Source organism: Pteropus alecto, unplaced genomic scaffold, assembly GCF_000325575.1.
Source record: "Pteropus alecto unplaced genomic scaffold, ASM32557v1 scaffold207, whole genome shotgun sequence".
NCBI lineage: Eukaryota > Metazoa > Chordata > Mammalia > Chiroptera > Pteropodidae > Pteropus > Pteropus alecto.
In genome coordinates this window covers 170,402-178,760 of record NW_006440149.1, presented here as the reverse complement: position 1 = coordinate 178,760, position 8,359 = coordinate 170,402, and positions in this window count along the sequence as shown.

The following is an 8,359-nucleotide window of genomic DNA, read 5'->3' as shown; positions in this document are numbered from 1 at the left end:
AAAAATGCCACTGACTTCTGAATATTTATTTTGAAACCTGATATTTTACTGAATTTGTTGATTGGTTCCAGCAATTTTTTTGGTGGAATCTTTAGGATTCTCTCTATATAGTATCATGTCATCAGCAAATAATGAGAGTTATATTTCTTCCTTTCTAATTCAGATGACTTTGATTTCTATTTTTTCTGTTATTGCTGTGACTAAGACTTCCAATACTATGTTGAAGAGCAGTGGTGAAAGTGGGCATCCTTGTCTTGTTACTGATCTTGGAAGTCTTGGGAGATGGTATGTTTTTAGGAATGTGTACATTTATTCCAGATTGTTCAATTTGTTGGTGTATAATTGCTCTTAATACTTATGATCATTGTATTTCTGTGGTATCCATGGTTATTTCTCTTCATTCATTTCTGATTTTATTTATTTGAGTCCTCTGTCTTTTTTCCTTGATGAATCTGGCTAAGAATCTGTCAGTTATGTTTACCCTTTCAAAGAATGAGCTCTTGGTTTCATTAATCTTTTGTATTGTTTTTCTAGACTCTATTTCATTTATTTCCACTATGACCTTTATTGTTTCCTTCCTTCTCTTCACTTTGAGCTTTGTTTGCTGTTATTTTCCTAGTTCTTTTAAGTGTAAGGTTAGATTGTTTATTTGAGCTCATTCTTGTTTCTTGAAGTAGGACTATATTGCTATGAATCTCACTCTTAGGACCACTTTCGCTGAGTCCCATAAATTTTGAGTTGTGTTTTCATTTTCATTCATCTCTAGGTATCTTTTTGATTTCTTCCTTGATCTCATTAACAACCCATCCATTGTTTAGTAGCACATTATTTAGCCTCCATATGTTTGCATATTTTCCAGTTTTTTTTCTTGTTGTTGATTTCTAGTTTCATACCATTGTAATCAGAGAAGATGGTTGATATGATTTTAATCTTCTTAAATTTATTGAGACTCGATTTGTTTCTTAACATGTGTCTATCCTTGAAAATATTCCATGTGCACTTGAGAAGAATTTATGTTTTGCTGCTTCGGGGTAAAATGTTCTGAAAATATCTATTAACACCATCTGCTCTAGTGTATCTTTTAGACTCATGGTTTCCTTGTTCATTCTTTGCCTGGAAGATCTGTCCATTGGTGTCAATGGGGTGTTAAAGTCTCGTACTGTGAGTGTGTTACTATTGATCTCTCCTTTTATGTCGGTCAATAATTGCTTTATGTATGTAGGTGCTCTTATGTTGGGTGTGTATGTTTACTAGGGCTATGTTCTCTTGATTTATCGATCCCTTTATTATTATGTAATGCTCATTTTTATCTCTTACTATAGCCTTTGTTTTAAAGTTTATTTTATCTGATAAAAGTATTGCATCCCCAGCTTTTATTTTATTTTTTTTTTGTGCATTTCCATTTGCATGAAATATCTTTTTTCCAACCCTTTACTTTCAGTCTGTGAGTGTCATTTGATCTGAAGTGGCTCTCTTGTAGACTGCATATGCATGGGTCTTGTTTTCTTATCCATTTGGTTACCCTATGTCTTTTGATTGCAGTATTTAATCCATTTACATTTAAAGTGATTACTGATAGGTACATTGTTAGTGTCATTTTATTATTCATATTTGTCATTTCTATTTACTTTTTTACCCCTTCTCTTTTTACAAATGTTTCTTTAATATTTCTTGTAATATTAGCTTGTTGGTGATGAATTTAAGGTATTTTCTGTCTGAGAAGTTCTTTGTCTCACCTTCCATTTTAATCAAAAGCCTTGCTGAGTAGAGTATTTGTGGTTACAGATTCTTGTTTTTCATAACTAGTAGGTTGCTTACCTCCATTTCATTTAACTTATTTTCTGGAGTTTTCTTTTGTTGTTTCATTTGTGGCATGTTTCTTTGTTTTCTCATTCTATTAGCCTCTCTGTGTTCTTTTTTATGTGTCAGGAATATTTGTTTCGTCTCTCAGCCTTGGCCAGATTGCCTAATGTGGAAGGTGTCCTGTGTAGTCCAGTGGAGCACTCTTTCTGATTCTTTGTGCCAGGAGCTCTGGAGGTGACTTTGTGTGGGTTGTGTGTGATCTTCTGTTGTTGCCAAGCCTTTATCGTTGTTAGTAGATCAGTAGGTGGGATTAACGTTCAGGCTGACTAATTGTGGGAATTGGTTGCACCCTCAGGGTAAGAGTTATTGTATGCGGGCTGATCCCCCTAAGTGGGACTTGCCCTAGCAGGCTTGCGTACTTGTTACAACCACCCTTTGTGTGTATCACTACTGGAACTAGTTGCGCTGTTGTGGTCTGGTGCCAGACTCCAGATGCATTGGTTTTGTGGCCCCTTGGGAGGGGATCCCCCATAGGCCAAGGTCAGATGCTGCTTTTGATTGCTCAGAGCTACCCAGTGAGAACTACAAAGTGATTTGCTGATGGTTGTTTCCTATGCTGGATCAGCTTTGATGTAGTTCTTTTATATTATCTGATGTAGGTGTTATGATCAGCTGGACTTCAGGTGATCCTCCACATTGATTATTTTATAATTTCTTTGTAATTTCAATGTGGTCCTGGGAAGAGACGAACCCTACTTTTACCTAGTCCACCACCTTCCCTTGACTCTCCTCGTTTAGCTTAGTTTTCAATCTATATTCACCTGGTTTATATCTTTTTTGAAATGTAAACACAGTATCTAGTACATGGTTAGCTATCAATAATTGTTTGCTAGTATTGTTATTATTATGCATTCTACAATTCTTGTCTATGTAGAGTTCTAGCCTTGCTACTTACTAGTTCTGTGACATTGGGCAATTTACCTAATTTCCCTGATGATAATGATAACTTCAGCCAGCTGCTATAAAAATTAGCCAAATATGGTGACCTGAAGAGAATGGCGCTAAGATATATTATTTCTCCTCTTTTATGTTATATACAGAGAATTCATTCTTCCCTTTCTTGTAGATATGGAAAGCAAAAGGCATCTTAGAAAAAATATTACATACTCAAATAAAACAAATTATTGCCTTACTACGAGAGAGCTGATTTCAGACTCACTTTGGGAGTCAACACAATTCTATCCTCCTCAAGTGCCAGGAGAATAATCATAAACATGGTTTTCCTTTGGTGATGTAGCTAGAAAGAGTGCCAATATGAGCTGCTTATTTCTTGGTGGAAACACTCAGGTCCAACTGCATTCATCTCCAATTCAAGCTTGTCTTTGTCTTTTCTGTGATTGACAGTTAGGCCTTTAACAAAGACTGTAAATGGGGCTGCTTTCAGACAATAATATACAAAAAAATCCAAATTTAAAAAATATCATTTTAGTGGTGATTATTCTCATTACTGAATCCTGTCTTGACAAAAAGATTAACTATAGGATAACTTTAAACAGTGATCTTCCCCAGTGAATTGAATTGTTCATTTACAGATCATTGATTGAAAAAAGAGGACTTGGGAGGAGGGTAGCCAGCTGAAAGGAAAGAGCAAAAGTATGTAAGTTGCAGTTTTAGGAACTGTGTCATGACAAAAAAAAATTGTAAATAAAAAGTAAGGATGACAACTTTGCCAATGCTTATTGTTTAATTTATGATGGCCATTCTGACAGGTGTGAGGTAATATCTCATCATGGTTTTAATTTGCATGTTTTGATGATTAGTGATGTTAAACTTATTATCAAATTGTAGACTTCAAATATGTGCAGCTCAATTATAACTCAATAAAGCTATTAAAAAAATAAAAAGCAATTCTGAAATTATGAGCTTATGGAGGAGTGGGAAATAATTTACAAACCCTCCATTTGTAGAAGGTTTGCTCCATCTATAAAACAAGAACATTCATATAAAGAATCTAGACTCTAGATTCCCTCTTAGAATCAAAAAAGTTCAGAACTGAGAAGAACCACAAACATACACACACAAACACGCACACACCACGATGGAACTAGAAGGTCACCTAGACTTTACTACCATTTGAGAACATGATTGCTACACGGAAGATGCTGACAGGTGTAATGTATGTAGCTCTTAGTTGCAGACCTGTTCTCTAACTTCATTGAGTTAGGCAGCATCTGACATAATGTAGTAGTTAAGACTATAGATTGCTAATATTGAGATTCTTACTTAAACATTGCTTACTAGCTATGTGACTTTGGGTAAGTTATTTAACTTCATGATCTCAGTTTCCTCATCTTTAAAATAGGTATATAAATAGTAAGTGTAATAAAGTTGTAAGTATTAAATCTATGTAAACATGTATAGCAGTACCTGGCACATAGTGAGTACTCAACAATAAGTATTATTTATTACTATTAAATACTCTGTGAATATTATTAATATTAAATATTAACTTCCCAAATGTTGTCAGAGTCACTCCACAATTTAAATGTACTATGTCTACATAAAATGTCTCCAATACTGAGATTTAGTACTAGAGAAGAACATAGTAACAGAATTTTTTTTTTCTTGGAGAAGTTCATTTAGTAAATCAAAAGCAAAATGAACGGTAGTTACACAAAAGCAATGTTAAAAAGTGAGAAATTGTATTTCAAACTGTCAAACAATGGAATACAAGGCATTATGCAAAAAGTCTGTGGAGAAATGGGAAATGATTTATTGGTTGAGAAAAAATACTTAATGATATGAAAAGGTATGAACAATAGATAATTAAGTAAAACAAAGCAGGCAATAAAATAGTATGCATAATATGATCTATCTCACATGTGCATACAAAGATCAGGAACAGAGAAACCTAGATAGAAAACTTAAGCAATAACAACTCTTCTCCAGACAAATATTGCAGAGAAAATGGTGGCCCCACCTCTGCTAACATCAGCAAAATTTGAGTAAGAAGCCAACATTTCTATCCCTGCTAGGATGTAACAATATGACCCAACACCCCTACTGGGGTGGTATCAGAGAAGGTCAAATAGGAAGCCTGGACTTTCATCCCCACCACTGGCAATGAGCCCACTATAAGGTGTCAGTCAAAACCAAGAAAGACCTTCCCACTGAGTGTCAATAGAAACCAAGTGGGAGATATAGACTTCCACCTTAACCTGACAATATTAAAGTGGTACCCACCTGTTCCATGCCAGGGTATTGTCAGAAAATTTCAACTAAAGCAACTAAAGAAAATTTAAATAATATTGGAGTCTCAAAACATAATACCCAAGGTATACAGATTTCATTTTTTAAAAATCACCCATACCAAGAACCAGGAATATTGAGATGAATAAAAAAAAATAATAATTAATGTCAATACTGAGATGACAGAAATGGTAGAAATATCTGACGAAGGTTCTAAAGCAGCCTAATAAAAAATGCTTCATCAGATAATTATGAATATGTTTGAATCAGATGAAAATATGTAAAGTCTCAGTAAAGAAATAGAAAGCATTAGTAAACAGCACAAAATGTAAGGAAGAACCTAATGGACATTTTAGAACTGAAAAATACAAAAACTGAAATAAAAAGCTCAGTAGATGGGCTCAATAGCAAAATGGAAGGGACAAAGAGAAGAATGAGTGAATTGGCAGCTAAAATAATAGAAAGCACCCAATCTGAACAACAGAGGTGAAGTAACCTTAAAAAAAAAAAAAAAACAACTAAAATTCCTGTTATCAGAGTCCCATAAGGAGAGGAGAATGAGGATGAGGCTAATAAAGTATTCAAGATAAACACACAATGTAAATATATAAATGCCTTACTGTTAAAATGTACAGCTGAAACTTATTGGATTTCATTAACCAATGTCACCATTAAAATAATTAATTAATTAATTTTTAAGAAAAGGACTCAAGAAATAATGGCTGAAAACTTTCCAAATTTAGCAAGAGATGTAAGACGTTGAACAAACAACAATCAAGATAAACTCCCAATAAATCTACACCAAGACAGATCATATTAAACTTTTGAAAATGAAAACTAAGAAGAAACCTGGCAAGCAGCCAGAAAACAAAGATATTTTACCTATAAAGAGCAAACAATTCAAATGACAGATTTCTCATCACAGACCATGAATGCAACTGGTGATGCAAGGCTGGCTCAGTGTTTGAAATCAACCAATTCAATCTACCATATTAACAAGCTAAAGAAAAAAAATATATATGATCATATCAATCAATGTGGAAAAAGATATTTGATAAAATTCGATGTATATTCATGATTTAAAAAAAACTCATAGCAAAATAGGAATAGATGGGAAACTTTCTCCATTTGATTGACAACAAAAAACTTACAGCTGATATTATACTTAATGCTGAATGACTCAATACTTTCCTCCTAATACTAGAGCCAAAGTAAGGATATCAACTCTTATCACTCTTATTCAACACAAAGCTGGAAATTCTAGACATGCATCAAGGCAAGAGGAGACAAAAGGCAGACAGTTCAGAAAAGAAGAAATGAAACTATCCTTATTTGCAGATGACATGATTGTCTAGATAGAAATTCTCAATGAATCCTAGTGAGTACAGGAAGGCTACAGATTCAAGATCGACAAACAAAAATGAATTTTATTTTTATATACTACCAATAAACAAAAAAATTCAATGTATATTCATGATTTTAAAAAAACTCAGCAAAATAGGACACTAAAATTAAAAAATAATATCATTTATAATTGCTCTAAAAATGAGAAATACTTAGGTGTAAATTTAACAAAATATATATATGTCTTGTATAGTGAAAACTACATAATGATGATAAAAGCAATAAAAGAATATTTAAATAAATAGTGACACAAACTGTGTGCTTGGATTGGAAGACTAAGCACAGCAAAGATGTCAATTCTCTCCAAATTGATAAATCAGTTTGGTGCAATTTTTATCAAAATCACAGTCAGAATTTTTGTACATACAGAAAAGATAATTCTAAATCTTATATGAAAAGTCAAAATAACTAGAGTAATTAAAGGAAATTTTGAAAAAAAAAAGTGGGAGGAATCAGTCTACCTGATCTCCAGACATATAATGAAACAATGGTAATCAAGACTGTGGTTTTGACAGAGAGATAGGGACATGGATCAATAGAACACAGCAACTCAGAAATGGATTCAAACAAATATGTCTATCTTGTTTTTGACAAAAGCACAAAAGCATTTAAGTGGAGGAGAGCTAACTTCTCAACAAGTGATGCAGAATTAATTGGACATCCATAGGCTAAACAAACAAACAAACCTAAACATAAGTCTCACACCTTATACAAAAATTTAAATCAAAATGGATCACAATTTAAATTTAAAATATAAAGCCTTAAAATAATTTATTTATTTTAATTAGTTTCAAGTATACAGTACATTGGTTAGACATCTATATAGTTTGTAGTGATCCCCCCAATTGCTCCCTCACTCCCCTGACCCTCCACCTAGCCATCATATTAATGCTAACTGCATTCCCTATGCCGTGCTCCCCATCCCCATGACCATACATCAGCTAATAATTTGTACTTCTTTAACTCTTAACCCCATTATCTCAGCCCCCCAACCCCTCCTCCCCTCTGTCCATCATAAAATTGGCCATTATATTTGTGAGTCTGTTTTTGATTAGTTTGTTCTTTTTATTCCTTAGATTTCACATATAAGTGAAATCATACAGTGTTTATCTTTGTCTGACTTAAATACCTTCTAGGTCCATCAAAGCAATATCTTTTTCCATCCCCTTCCTTTTAATATGTAGGAGGTCTAGTTTTCTTATCCTTTCAGCCATTCTATCTTTTGGTTGGAGCACTGAATTATTTTCTAATTAAGTTACTTATTGATAGGAATGTAGTTGTTACCATTCTTTATTCCTGTTTTTCATACATGCTTTTTCTTCTTAAAGAAGTCCCTCCAACATTTCCTGTAATACTGGCTTGGTGGTGATAAATTCCTTTAGCTCTTTATCTGTCCTTCAACTCTAAATGATAGCTTTGCTGGGTAAATTATTCTTGGTTGTAGATCCTGGGTCTTCATCTTGTCGAATATTTTATACCAAGCCCTTCTGTCCTGCATAGTTTCTTTTGAGAAATCAGCTGCCTGTCTAATTAATGAGCATTTCCTTATAAGTAACTATCTGTTTTTCTCTTGCTGTTTTTAATATTCTTTCTTTGTATTTAATCTTTGGCATTTTAATTATGATGTGTCTTGGAGTGGACCTGTTTGGGTTCATCTTGTTTGGGACTCTCTATATGCTTCCTGGGCTTGTATGTCTATTTTCTTCACTGGTTTAGGGAAGTTTTCTGTCATTATTTCTCGAAATAGGTTTTCAATTCCTTGCTCTCTCTCTTCTTTCGATATCCCGACGATGTGAGTATTGGTATACTTGATGTTGTTCCAGAGGCCCCTTAAACTGTCCTCATTTTTTTGAATTCTTTTTTCTCATTGCTTGCTGTTCTGATTGGGTGTTTTCTGCTACCT